Raw genomic sequence first — 16,168 nt, forward strand, 5'->3', positions numbered from 1 at the left:
TCTCCCACAAGATAGTCTGGAATCATACAGACACATATATACAAACCTACAAACACATACATAGGTATATATGCATATATGTTTATACATATATGTGTGTGTGTCTATCCATCTATCCATCTATCTCTCTATCTCTATCCATCATCTATCTATTCATCATCTATCCATCTATCTCTATCTATCTATCCATCATCTATCTCTATCTATCCATCATCTATCCATCTATCTCTATCCATCATCTATCTCTATCTATCCATCATCTATCCATCTATCTCTATCCATCATCTATCCATCTATCTCTATCCATCATATATCTCTATCTATCCATCATCTATCCATCTATCTCTATTCATCATCTATCCATCTATCTCTATCCATCATCTATCTCTATCTATCCATCATCTATCCATCTATCTCTATCCATCATCTATCTCTATCCATCATCTATCTATTCATCATCTATCCATCTATCTCTATCTATCTATCCATCATCTATCTCTATCTATCCATCATCTATCCATCTATCTCTATCCATCATCTATCTCTATCTATCCATCATCTATCCATCTATCTCTATCCATCATCTATCCATCTATCTCTATCCATCATCTATCTCTATCTATCCATCATCTATCCATCTATCTCTATCTATCTCTCCATCATCTATCTCTATCTATCCATCTATCTCTATCTATCTCTCCATCATCTATCCATCTATCTCTATCTATCTCTCCATCATCTATCTCTATCTATCCATCTATCTCTATCTATCCATCCATCATCTATCTCTATCCATCTATCTCTATCTATCCATCATCTATCTCTATCTATCCATCATCTATCCATCTATCTCTATCCCTCCATCATCTATCCATCTATCTCTATCTCTCCATCATCTATCCATCTAGCTCTATCTATCTCTCCATCATCTACCCATCTATCTCTATCTCTCCATCATCTATCTATCTCTATCTATCTCTCCATCATCTATCTCTATCTATCCATCTATCTCTATCTATCCATCATCTATTTCTATTTCTCCATCATCTATCCATCTATCTCTATCTATTTCTCCATCATCTATCCATCTATCTCTATCCCTCCATCATCTATCCATCTATCTCTCCATCATCTATCCATCTATCTCGCCATCATCTATCCATCTATCTCTACCTATCCCTCCATCATCTATCCATCTATCTCTCCATCTATCTATCCATCTATCTCTATCCATCATCTATCTATCTATCTATCCATCTACCTATCTACCTATCCATCTACCTGTCTATCTACCTATCTATCATTCCTTGGAGAATAAAGAAGAATTGTTCTGTTGTCCCACTTCTCACCCCTTACATAGGCATGGGGTTTCCAGGTCTCATTCTTTCCTCTATTTAGAATAGCCTTGTCCAAAATACTTCAGGCTTGAAATCCTAGGTTTCAAGCTTCAATTGTGTTCTGTGTATGAAGCAGAACAAGTTGAATCACTTTTCTCTTGACAGCTCTTCAGCTATTTGAAGATCATGATTGTATAACTTCTCTTTTCCTCAATCATTGCTTATATAATAAGGTTTTAGGTCACCTCACCACACCCATTGTATCTTATTTTGAATGTGCTTAATTTTTCCATTGTCCTTTCTTAAAGCATTCTTCTAGTATTCTTGTCTACCTAATATGATTTGGCAGGAGAGGTCATTATGTTCCCTTGAACTGAGTATAAAATTATACTATTTATTCCTTTTGTATGTAAGGGTTTTCAGTTTTGGATCTTGGAAAGCATATTGCACTGCTCTTGTATTCATGTTATGTTTTGTAGTATAATTTTTAAAATATATTTCCTAATAAACTGTAATTTCCATGAGGGTGTAGCACCCATTCTGGGCTTACTCTCTCAGCTGGAAATTGGCTTGCAAGTTTGATCCCTAGAAGTCAGCTGCTATGTTTATTTCCCAAAGAAGTGAGGGTAATCCTGAGGAGATAAACTTTCTAGTAGTTCCATTCATGATTCCCTATCTATTGTGCTCCCCTATATTAATCAACTAATCAAACAAATTAATCAATTAATTTTTAAAACCATATTTACTATTGGAGAAGTGGGAAAACTGGGATACTAATGCATTGTTGGTAGAATTGTGAACTGATCCAGTCATTCTGGAGAGCAATTTATGCCCAAAGGGCAATAAAACAGCATATACCCTTTGATCCAGCAGTATCATTACAGGTTTTGTATCCCCATGAGATCTTAAAAAAGGGAAAATGACCCACATGTACAAAAATGTTTATAGCAAGCTCTTTTTGTGGTGACAAGTAATTGGAAATTGAGTAAATGCCAATCAATTGGGGAATGGCTGAATAAATTATGGTATACAAATATAACAGAATATTATTGTTCTATAAAAAATGATGAACAGGCAGATTTTAGAAAAGTCTGGAAAGATTTATATGAACTAATGCTGAGTAAACAAGCAGAACCAGGAAAACACTGTATATAGCAACTGCAAGATTGTGTGATGATCAACTATGACAGCTTAGCTCTTCTCAGCAATACACTGATCCAAGCAAATTCTGATAGTCTTGTGGTGGAAGTCGCCATTCTCATCCAGAGAAAGAACTATGGAGACTGAATGCAGATTCAAGCATATTATTTTACATTTTTGTTGTTTTATTCTTTCTTGTTATTTTCCCCTTTTGTTTTGATTTTTCTTTTACAACATAACTAATATAGAAACATGTTTGAAATGATTACACATGTATAATCTGTATCAGATTGCTGTCTTGGGAAGGGGGGAGAAAAATTTGGAACTTAGAATCTTACAAAAATGAATGTTAAAAACCATCTTTACATGTAATTGGAAAATATTATTAAATGACAAAAAAGCATATTTGCTGAGAAAAATAATAGCTAATCTTTATAAAGCACTTTAAGATTTACAAAGTGCCTTACAAATATTTTCCTATCTTATCCTCCTGACAACTTTGGGAGATAAGTGCTATTATTATCTCCATTTTACAGATGAGTAAATTAAATCACAGAGAAGTTGTGACTTTCCCAGAGTGAAAATTTAAATCTAATACTCTATATACTATTACCAAACAGCACAGCAAGACTAGAAACTTTTAAAAATTCCCCCAAATTCAATGGGTGTCTCTCTCTCTCTCTCTCTCCATACACACACACACACACACACACACACACACACACACACACACACACGCAGGATTCCTGGGGAGAATGGACTCAAAATTAAGGTGCAAAAAGTGTACAGGATACTGATTACCTCATGCTTACTGGCTACTTTTCTCCCCGTCAGAGTCCCCAGTTACTCTGCTGCAGAACAAGGCATCTCTTGGGGAAAAAAATCTGCCTTGCTCATGTTCCTTGGCTCTTTGCTAGGTGTGATATCCCCGATGACCGGTAGGTAGATTCATACACTGCTGGGCTGGGTCCAGCAAATCTGCTGGTACAGTGGCTTCCCAGCAGACACTGCTGCTACTGCTACTGCTCCTGGCTGCTAACTGCTGGCTTCTGGCTGCTACTGCTGCTGAAACAATCAGCAGGATGATTTCAGAGAGACCTGGAGAGACTTAGCTGATGCTAAGTGAAATGAGCAGGACCAGGAGATCATTATACATGGCAACAGCAGGATTATTGATCAATTCTGTTGGACATAGCTCTTTCTAACAATGAGATGATTCAGGCCAGTTCCAATGACGTTGTGATGAAGGAAGTCATCTACATCCAGAGAGAGGACCTTGGGAACGGAGTGAGAATCACAACATGGCATCTTTACTCCTTTTGTTGTTGTTCACTTGCATTTTGTTTTCTTACTCATTTTCTTTCCTTTTTGATCTGATTTTTCTTATGCAGCAAGATAATTGCATAAATATGTTTACATATTTTAACATGTATAACATATATTGGATTGAGGGGAAAATTTGGAACACAAGGGTATGCAAGGGTCAATGTTGAAAAATTATCCATGCATATATTTTGAAAATAAAAAACTTTCAAAAAAAAAAGAGGAATTCCCTTAGCTTCTTTCTCCATTCTCTCAACATCATTAATCTTTTTATTATTATTATTATTATAGCGTTTCTACTATTATCTCATACATCCTGGATTCAGCATAATCCCAAGGAGAGTGAAATCAAACTTTTCTCACATTATCTGGCTGGGTATGCTTTCACTCTGGAGTATTTATGACAATCTCTTAAACTAAACTTTGCCATAGGATAAAAATGAAGATACTGTATTGAATGAACTCAGCTCAGTTCAGCTGTCCTGCTTCTACGTATCCATAATGGTCTGCAGGTCAAGCATCAAAGAAGAGATGGAGTTTTGTACTCATAATTATTTTGTACTCAGATGATAAAGAAACCACATCAACATCAAGAAATATAGTGTCATAAGCCAATTAAATCTCAGGGATAGTTTTAATATCACTTCTATTCTAAAAAATAAATTTTTATTGATATTTTTATTTTTACATCATTTAGATTTTCCTCCTGTATTCCTCCCACTCTGGTCTCTCAAAAAGACATTTTTAACTAAGAATTTTTTTTAGAAAAAAAGAAAAATCCAGCAAAACTGATCAAAAATGGAAAAAATGTAATGTCATATTAATAATTATATTAATAAGATATTAATTAATATAACAATAGTTGTACTTCATATATTACATGTAGTGTTTCACACTCATGGACTCTAATCTTTGCAAAGAAGGATTTTTTTCTCCTCATATATTTTCTTTGGGGCCAAGCTTATTTTTTTTGTGATTTTACAATATTCACTTTTAATTACTTTGTGGTTATTGTTCTTTCTATATACATTTTTTAGTGTTTGCTATTTTTCTGGCTCTGCTTATTTCATTTTTCATCAGTTCATATAAGCCTTTCCATGCTTCTCTTTATTCATTTTAGTTGTTTCCAAAAGTATAGTAACGTTCAATTATACTTACATATCACTTTGCTACCATAAAAAATCCTGCTATAAAAATTTGTGCATATGGAGCCATTTTTTTTTTGTCATTGACTTACTTGAGATATATGCCTAGAAATTTTAATAGCTTTTAAGGAAAAACTTCACACTCAAGATTATTCATTCTCACCCCATCTCCAAGATTAGAATCATCCATTCTCAGTGTATCAGGGGTTAGACTCAAATACTTCTTATGGAGCAAGGCATATGTTCTGATTTTTCCATTGGGATAACTGTTGTGGCCTTTTACTATAGGACATAAGTGACTAACAAGCTCCTGGTTGATCCCTATGCATCCCTGTGACTGGAGAAGACCTTGGGAAACTGCTCTCAATTACAATATGGCATTAGTTAGGTCTCCCCCTTAAAATGGATTATTACCAAAAAAATTAGAAAATTAAATGGATTATTACATAGTTTCTTCTACAAAATGTACTCAATGGGCAAACTCAATATGGAGTATTGAACTGTTTTTTGTTTTCTCTATCACAAAAGAAATTCTCAAAATACACAAAAAACTCACATGTCCACATGAGCAAATATTCAAACATGAAACAACAATCCACTCCCTAAATAACTCTCCAGAAAAGCAAAAACACTTTGTAGAATTGATAAATTATTATTTTACTTTTATCTTTGACCACTCTCTGTGCAACTCACAAATATGGAACTTCTGAAACTAGAGCATGGTTTGTGCTGCCTTAACTCTTTCAGCTACAGCATCTTTCAGATTCTAACCTCACCACCATGCTGCTCACTCAACTCTGGGTTGACATTACCTCCCTCAACCTCCTCTCCCCTCTGATTGGAGAGTTGGAAGGTGGAATACCAAATTCTTCCTTGTTGTTATTTAGTCTCTTCAGTCATACCTGAGTCTTTCTGACCCCATTCAGGGTTTTCTTGGCAAAGATACTGAGTAGTTTGCTATTTCCTTCTCCAGCTCATTTTACATATGAGGAAACTGAGGCAAACAGGATAAGTGACTTGCCCAAGTTCATACAGCTAGTCTCTTAGGTCATATTTGAATTCAAGTCCTTTTGATTCAAGCCAAGGCTTGTACCTAGCTGTCCAAACTCTTTCTAGTGTTTTCCTTTGTAGAAGACAGAAAGTGGGCTCTGAGCTCACTTCTCTTTGCTTCTGCTTGGTACCATTTTGTGTTCCATTCCACTCTGCACTTTCTTGATTCCTTCTGTATGTTGTCTCTTTGCTTAGAATATGAACTCCTTGAGGGCAAGAGTTGTCTACCTTTTTATTAATTGTACCCCCAGTCTTTATTTAGCACAGTACCTCAAACATAGTCCTTAATAAATGTTTAAACAATTGGATTGGATTGGAGTTTCTCCTAGGAGCAGTGTATCTGGTAGGAGACAAAAAGTTTCTCCCAATATCAACTTGTATCAGCTCAAGATTTGGAAAATCTTGAGCTCATGAGGAAACATCCATCTTTATTTTTCCTTCCCTGAATGTGAAGGATTAATAGCATGCTATCAGGGCCCAGGACACATGAACTTTGCTAATCCTCCACAACATTACTGTGAATGATTTGTGTGATGCAAGGAATATAGGAAGCATTTGTCCCAAAGTCCCATAAAGTGTCTTTATCTATAATAAGTTTAATCAAGATAATGGGTTATTGGAGCATTTTATTTCTATATTTGTTCAAAGACAACTTGAGTCTTTTTCCCTTGTGCATTTTCTTTGATGGGTGAAATGATTTTTTCGTCCTCTACATAAACATTATACTAATGCTATGTCCATTTGGGAATTGAACAGTCTTATGCCCACTTCTGGGGAAATCTAGGCACTAAGCATTTATAAGCTTTATTCAGATTTTCCCAGAATTTTACTCTAGAGTGAAGGCAATGATCCAAAGAGAGAAACTGACCTTTGGAAAATCAGCCCCAGGTCCATGTGAGCCAGAGTCTTTGGGGGAGGCAAAAAGAGGGCAGTCTTTAGAGTTCATTTAAGATGCAAAGGTTTGATTTTAAACTCTGGTTCTTAGTCCATTGGGAGAAGCTACACACAACTTTTGGATTTTATCTAAATTTATTTATTTTCTTTTAAGCTAGCCTATTTTCCTTTGCAGGAAATTGGTGGGAAATTCCATTTAGAAAGTTATAAAAATTACAGGGATATATTGGAGAAAATTGTGAGTGGCCCTATGAATAATCAAAATATGACAAAAGTTCAAAGGAACTTTTCATGCCTTTCAAGACACAAACCTGGATTACTTCTACTATCTACCTCCTCTGCCCCTAATCACATACTGCTGAATGGCTCTAGAGAAAGTTGACTGCTCTACAAATTTGTATTCTCTAAACACTCTCAACCCAGAATCCGTGAAGTTTCATTGTTGTTGAAACTTGTTTTATCTGATTTATTTAATGTTTCCCCATTTATGTTCAAAAAACTCTTTAAAAATTTTTTTGAGTTTTAGGTTCTCTAAACATTTCCATACAAATTAAGTTGTAAAAGAAAACAGATTTCTCACCCTAATGAAAATAAAAACCCTCAAGAAAAACTGTTTTAAAAAAAAGAGATAGAGAAAGAGAGAATGCTTCAATGTATATTCAGATACAATCAATTCTTCTCTGGTATGGATAGGATTTTCATCATAAATCCTTCAAAGTAATCGTGGATGATTGTACTATTGAGAATAGCAAAGTCATTTACAGCTGGTCATCCCAGAGAATTGTTATTACTTCATATACAGCACATTTCACTTTGCTTGAGTTCATGGAGGATTCTCCAGGTAGGGTGTGTGTGTGTGTGTGTGTGTGTGTGTGTGTGTGTGTGTGTGTGTGTGTGTGTGTGTTTCTGGAAGCATCTTGTTCATCATTTCTCAAAGAACAATAAAATTCCATGTGTTTTTTTAAAAAAAATTTTGATAATTGAATTTAATTGGCTTCCTTTGTAATCCTCTATGTCATATATTTAAAAGGTTTACCCATTTTAAAATAATGGTCTAATGGACCCTTACTACAGCAAATTGGTGCTTTTCAAATAGGGTCATGAAAAGGCTGAACAGCAGCAAATGGATTCTCTATACTATTCACCACATTAGATGTTCTAAAATTTTTCTCTCCTTACCTCTTTCTTGACTGTCTTGGCTGAAGACCTTGCCTCATTTTTTACTGAAAACTTTTAAATTAAATTAAAATTTTTAATTCTAAATTTAATAGATACCTCCCAGTGAGCATTCCTATACACAAATAGAAGATAAAAAGATTAGATGCAAAAGCATAACTCTCAAGTCCATATAGCATGCTTCTGAAAAAAAGTATATAATAAATTCAGTTTTATTTTCCAAGTTTTCCTGCTTACCTGTGTCTATTTAGGTAGTATTTCCCTTCTGATCCCTTTTGTCTTCCTGTTTCTTCTCTTTTTAGCCTTGCTCTTGCCAGTTTCCATATTCACCAATTGATCTACAGATTGACACTCAAATCCTGAAAGCTGCCTCAATTCAACAAATATTTCTAAAAGTGTCTGCTCTTATTTATGGAGTGATCCAGAATCCCATGGAGAAGTCCATCGGAGCTGTTTTTTTTTTTTTTTTTTAAATTATTGTTTGGTCAGGTAATTAAGGTTAAGTGACTCGTCCAGGATCACACAGTAAGTGTCAAATGTCTGAGATCTCATTTGAACTCCGATCCCCGCTTGCAGGATTGGTGATTTATCCACTGCACCACCTAGCTGCCCTAATTGGAACTACAGCTGGAGCTTCCCACTGTGGATGTATCTTGCCCCACTTTGTACTTCTGTTTGTTTAAGTCAGGTGTTCCCAAGTCACACCTAAATAGACATCTCCTATTACTCTATGTCAGTCTTCCAGGCTTCATTGTTCACACTGACAGCTTGCTAGCCAATCCGTGGTCTTGTGAACTGATTAATGCAGCATTTGTGGTGACTCATGCTATTTCAGCTGGGCAGTTAATTAATCCTGGATTGTATTTCCTGTTTACTAAATGCTGGTGGATGCTGACCCAGAATGATTATGTTGATGATGTACCATGTGTTTCTGCTTGTGTATTTCCCTGTCCAATACACAGCTTGTTTGAACCTTCCTTAGGATCATATATTCAAAAGCTGGAAGGAATTTCCTGTTAGCAGAGAGTCTGGCTGTTTACTCCTCAGCTCAAGTCCCATACTTGAGGGGGATTGATACAAATGATTCATGGTACTTAGCCTTGGGAATAGATAGGAAGGTAAATGATCAACTCATCTTGCTACAGAGCAAACTGGTTACATATTTTCTATAAATATCTATATCTTACTTAATGCTTTCAAAACCTGAGATTCTGTCAAACATTGTCAGGAATATTTACAAAGTATACAGGCCCCACTTATGTACTAGGTTGGAACCTGAAAACCTGTTTTATGCAGGGCACAAAGTATCATGTAGAAATTTGTTAATGGCTATTGGGTCATTGGAATCTTTGGAAAAATATTTAAAGCTCAGTAGCATAGCTTCTTGGGGGGAAAAATAAATACCTAAATCACTTGGATACCATTTCCTTTCAGTAAAATTATTTTTTTTTCCCCCTAAGGCAATTAGGGTTAAGTGACTTGCCCAGGTTCAGTAAAATTCTTTTTTTTTTTTCTTCTGAGGCAATTAGGGTTAAGTGACTTGCCCAGGGTCGGTAAAATTCTTTAAATAGGAGTTCCATAACTGCTTCTGGGACTCATGAATCATTCAGGTGGCTAAATTTTTTGATCCCTAATTGTTTCAGTTTTCTATTTATATTCCAAAGTGGTACCACCAAGATAAAGGGTTTAATATTTACTTCATATTATCACCTTCTTACAATTCTGCATTTCAGCAAAAATCAGTCTTCCTGCTATTTCTCACCTCCATATCTTGAATAGGTTGTCCTTGATATCTGGAATGTTCTTCCTCTTCCCATTCACATGATAGGATCCCTAATTCTCTTCAAGGATGAGTTCAGATGTCTCCAGATGTAAGGAAGATACTTTTAAAAACATTCTTTTTTGTCATTTTGAACTCGTCAAACATCAACAAATATGAGCATTTCCATATACAAATAAGAACAGAAAAAGATTGTATGTGGATCCATGAACTTATATTAATACAGCAGAATTTTTTAAAAGTACATTATACATTCAACATATGCATTTCAAAGTTTCCTTGTCTGTGTCTATTTCTGAACTTCCTTTATATTTCTTATGTGCATTAAAAACAGACTAATTATCTTCCTTTTCCCTTCCTCTTTCTTTCTTTTTTATTCTTCCTTCTTCCATTTCTTTTTCTTCCTTCTTTCTTTTCTTATTTTCTTTCTCTTTTCTTTTTTCTCCTTCCTTCTCTCCTTTCCTTCCTTCCTCCCTCCCTCCCTTCCTTCCTTCCTTCCTTTCTTTCTCATACTTCTGTGTAATTCTTTCTCATTAAAATAAAATCTTTGTTAAAAAAAATAAATCTACATTTAATTCTCCTTGACAGTTCAGATCCAACTCATCATCACTAGCTGGTTAAGTCCTCAGAATAGAGCTATTATTATTCTCAGAGTTCTAAGAAGTGACTCAGTGGGTATCTATAGTCTTAGGTATTAGCTGATGAACTATTAGTGTGATTGTCCTCAATAGTCAGCTAGGAGACCCAGTTGTCTAGCAAACACATTTTTTTTTTCAAATAGCATAGCAAAAACAGCAGTTTTAAAGCTGATATGAGGGCTCTCACTCTCCCACAATATATCCAGAGTCCAGGAAGAACAAAGAGCTGGTAAACACTTAAAGTATGATTGTACTTTGACACATATGTCAGGACAAAAATAATCAAGGCAACTTATAACTACAAAATCATGTCTTTCATTCTAGTGTCTAACCAGTATTTGCTCCTAGTTGCTCAAATGTTCATCTGGATTTACTCCTAGAGTCTGGTGTCAAGGTGAGCTGCTGGACCTGTTCAATCCAGCCATGGTGGCTATGCTGTCTTCCTCACTACAGTGGGTTCCATTGCTTGCCTTTAGCACTATTCTTAGGCTTCAGAATATCAATGATCCACTGGTCTCTTGCCATTGCTCTTCAATTGACAATTATAATCTTTGGTCCTTGGATGGGCTAAGTGACACTGCTCTCTTCTTGGATTATTGTGCTCCATTTTTTTTCAGTGAGGGATAAAATCCTAGGCTTTATTTACCATTCTTTGTGGGGAACTACTTTTCCTAAAATAGCAAACACACTGAATAAACAAATCTCCAATAACTCTAAGTTGAATGTAAGCTGCCTGCTGTTAGTGAGTAAGGCTGTTTAGTTTTCTCCTTTTTTTAATTCCAGAACCTAATAGTAAGCCTTGTAGAGGTTTAATACATGTTTGTTGCTTTTTGAAAATCACATTCTGGATGCTAAGCGAAGTGAGTAGAATCAAGAGAACATTGTACACAGCAACAAGAAGATTATGTGACAATAAACTGTGATGGACTTGGCTCTTTTCAACAATGAGGTGATTCAGGGCAATTCCAATAGACTTGTGATGGAGAGAGCCATCTGTATCCAGAGAGAGGACAGAGTATGGAGACTCAATGTGGATCACAACATAATATTTTTAGCTATTTGGTTTCCATTCTAATTTTTTCCCTTTTTAATCTGTTTTTTTCTTGTGCAGCATGATAAATGTGAAAATACATATAGATGAACTGTACATGTTTAACATTGCTTGCTGTCTAGGGGAGGGGATGGGAAAAGGGAAGGAGAAAAATTTGGAACATAAAGTTTTTCAAGGGTGAATGTTGAAAATTATCTTTGCATATATTTTGAAAATAAAAAAATTATTATTTTTAAAAATAAAAGAAAATCATGTTCTACCTCTTCCCCCCCAAGATAAGTTCAGAAGGGGTGCTAATGTTTTTTGAGCACAACACAGCAACACAATTATTTAAAAAGGCAGAAAAAAATTTAAAGCATACAAAATCTTAATAGCATACACTTTTAAGTTATATTTGTATGACTAATTGCAGGTTTTGGTTTGATCTTCAGATACTGGCTGTGGCCCAAGTTCAAGTATTGTTGATATTTTCTCCTGACTAAGCACCTTCACTGGAGAATCTTGGCCAGAAGAAAAACCTGGATATCCAGTTCTTCAGTATATTGAAGTAATCTTTATTAAATAAGAAATGAATCATGGATATCATTTGGTACCATTTCTATTCAGTCCTTAAGGATACAAACAAAAGGTGCCCTGGCCCCAGAGTTTATTGGGTCTCCATTGGTCCTATCCTTTGTAGGCTATGACATGATTGTACTAGCCTTTTGCTTACAGAGGCCTAAAAGTAAACTTTGTTGTTAAACTTTACTTAGGTTATAGACACCTCTTAACAGTTTGCTAAAGCCTATGGGGCCCTTTCTTAGAATAATGTTTTTTAAAAAAATCTTTCTCAATTATATATATATATATATATTATATATATATATATATATATATATATATATAATATATATATATATATATATATATATATTTTTTTTTTAAACATTCATTTAAAAAGTTTTAGTCCTAAAAGTCTTCTTCCTTCCCCTTTGCCTTACAGGAAAGTAATTGATTATACATATAAAGTCATGCAAAACATATTTCCATATTGCAAAAGAAAACAAAGGAAAAAACCAAGAAAAATAGAGAAATTTTAAAAAGGGATAGACTTTGATCTGTATTCAGGTTATTAGTTCTATCTCTGGAATCTCTGGAATTTCTGGAAGTTGATCATTTCACGATATTGCTGTTATCATGTGCAATGTTGTTCTCACTTCACTTTGCATCAATTCATGTAAGTCTTTTTTTCAGGTTTTTCTGAAAGCATTCTGCTCATTTCTTATAGCATAATCGTATTCTATCACAATCAAATACTACAACTTATTCAGTTATTGCCCAGTTAATAGGAGTTTCCAATTCTTTGTCATCACAAAAAAGCTGCTATAAATATTTTTGTATAAATAGGTCCTTTTCCCTTTTCTTGTACCTTTTTTGGATATAGACCTAGTAATGGTGTTCCTGGGTGACAAATATGTACAGTTTTAAAGCCCTTTGGGTGTCATTCCACCCTATTAACTTTTTAGAGAAATGTGATTTTCACTGAGAGCTAGAGCTACCTGTCACACTTAAGCTATGCCCAATTACAGAAATGTAAATTATTGGCAGTCAAAATACTAGACTGTCAAAGCAAATAAGATACTTTAAGAATCACAGACATATTTGCCTCAAGAAAAGTATCTTATTTTTTCTGCCATTGTTCCATAATTAGTGCTACTTAAAATTACTCACTATGAAGCTTCTAAAGTGGATGATCTACTTTAATCTCCCTAAAATCATATATCCATTCTCAACAGTCCACTTCTAAATCAGATAGTAGGCAACCCTGATTCAGAAGCTGTTTCTGGATATTGGACCTTCCATTTTACTTTTTAATTGCTGCCTGTGACTGGAAGGCTCTTGAAATAGTATTAACTACCATCTATTTGCTCTGCCAATTTGATAAATTAGCTAAAACTAGGTAGTTAAATCCAACAATGACATATTTAGGCTATTTTTCTTTCAGGATAACGCTTAAATTGTTGAATGGCATTATATTCAAATTTGCTATAAAAGGTTATTTTATATTTCAAAACAAGTTTTTATTGATATTTTCTGTTTCTTATATCACCATAGTTATTTTAAGCATCGCTCTGTTCTCCCCATCAAAGAACCATCCCACATGATAAATGGTATTTTTTAAGAGGCAAAAAAATCAGCCCAACTGATTGTTCAATTGAAGAAATCTGGAAAACATGTACAATGTGTCATCATATCTATGGACCCAGCACCTCTATCAGGGGATAGATTGGAAGTGTCTTTTCAACTTTCATTTGAGTCCTGCTTGATCTTAACTTTGTTACATTTACTTTTGATTTTTTGATATGTAATTCTTTCCATTACATTGTCATAATTACCGTTTATATTGTTTTTTTGATTCTGCTTATTTCACTCTGCATCAGTTATTATAGATCTTTTCATACTTCCCTGGATTATACACACATATGCACAATACACACCCACATACTTCTTATAGCACAGTAATATCCTATTATCTACATGTACCACAATTTGTATAGTCATTCTCCAATTGATGAGTATTTACTCTGTTTACAATTTTTAGCTATCACAAAAAGTGCTGCTATAAATATTTGGGAGAATATGGAGACATTTTTCTATTCATGGCTTCCTTGGACCATAATCCAGTAATGAATTTCTGGTTCAAAGGATGTGGCTCTTGTAATCACTTTATTTACATAATTCCAGATTACTTTCCGAAATGGTTGTACCATTTCACAGCTCTACCAATAATTTATTAGTATTGGAGTACCTAGGTGATGAAGTGGGTGGAACACTACCTCTGGAGTGCAGGACTTGAGTTCAAATTCAGTTTCAGATATTTGATACTAATTGTCTGACTTGAGGCAAGTCACTTATTCCTACTGCTTTGTCCCCCACCAAAAACAAAATGTATTAGTATGCTGTACTTTGACAAGACCTCCAACAATGATTTGCCATTTTTTGGTCATTTTTGTTTATTTTCAGGGTATGAGATGAAACTTTAAGGTTTTTTTTTTTTTTTAAGAATAGTTTTTCATTGATTTTTAGCAAGATTTTTTACAAGATTTTGATTTCAAAATCTCCCTCACCACTTCTGAAGATGGTAAGCAGGTTGATATAGTTTATACATATGTTATCATGTAAAACATATTTCCATATTTGTCACAGTTGTGAAAGAAGAAACAGATCAAAGAAAGAATGAAGTGAAAAAATGTGCTTCAAGATGAATTCTCAGTCCATCAATTCTGTATCTGTAGCATTCTCCTTCAGGAATCCTTTCTACTTGTCTGAGATCAATTTGTTGCTGACAAGAGCAGAGTCGATCATACTTGATTATCACACAATGTTGCTGATACTGTGTAGTGTTTACCTGGTTCTGCTCATTTCATTTTGTATCAGTTTGTATTACTCTTTCCAGGTTTTCCCTGAAATTTGCTTGTTCATTTCTTATTGCACAGTAGTATTCCATTATATTCATATATTACAGCTTGTTCAGCCATTATCCAACTGATGGGATTCAATTTCTAATATTTTGCCAGCATGAAAAGGGATGCTGTAAATGTCTATGTGCCTTCTTTTCCCTTTTTTATGATCTCTTTAGGATACAGACCTAGTAGTGGTATTGCTGGGTCAAAGAATATGAAGAGTTTGGTTACCCTTTGGGCATAGTTCCAAATTGCTTTTCAGAATGCTTTGGATCAGTTCAAAGCTCTACCAACAGTACATTAATGTCCCAATTTTCCCACATCCTTTCCAACATTTATCACTTTTTTTTGTCATATTGACCAATCTGATATCTCAACTTTGTTTTAATTTGCACTTCTCTGATCACTTCTTCATATGCTTATAGCTTTGATTTTATTTGAAAACTTCCTTTTATATTTTTTGGTCATTTATCAATTGGGGAATGGCTTGTATTCTTATAGATTTAACTCAATTCTCTATATATTTGAGAAATTAGGCCTTTCTCAGGGTTATTTTAATTTGCATCCCTTATTAGTGTTATAGAGGATTTTTTCATATTGTGAATATTTTGTAAATTTTTTGAGAACCATTAATGTCAATTGACCATTTATCTACTGGGGAATAGCTATCACTCACACACACACACACACACACACACACACACATATTACATTTTGATACTAAACTCATCAGATATATTTGATATTAAGCATTTTCCCACTTTCCTTCTTATCTAAGAAGAATTAATTTTGTGTGAAGCTTTTCAGTTTTCAAATGATCAAGGTTATCCATTTTACCTTTGTAATTGCCTTAGTCTTGTTTGGTTAAACATAATTTCTTATCCATAACTATGAGGGGTAGATGATATTTCTAATTTTTTTATAGTATGATCTTCAACATTAAAGATTGCTCACCTGTTTAAAATGTATTGTGAAATGTGGTGCAAGGTGTTGATTTAAGTCTAGTTTCTGCCAGACTACTTTCCAGTTTTCCTGGTAGTTTTTTATTAGTTTTTTTCTCCTAATTTTTCTGCATCAAATACTGGATTATTTAATTTTATAGCTTAATTCCTTTACCTTCTCCCTGGATTTTAAAGACTATTTTGTGTCTATCCATTAATCTTGCATTTTTTTGTGTTCAAAAACAGTAAA

This window comes from Antechinus flavipes, chromosome 3, assembly GCF_016432865.1.
Source record: "Antechinus flavipes isolate AdamAnt ecotype Samford, QLD, Australia chromosome 3, AdamAnt_v2, whole genome shotgun sequence".
Classification (NCBI taxonomy): Eukaryota; Metazoa; Chordata; class Mammalia; order Dasyuromorphia; family Dasyuridae; genus Antechinus; species Antechinus flavipes.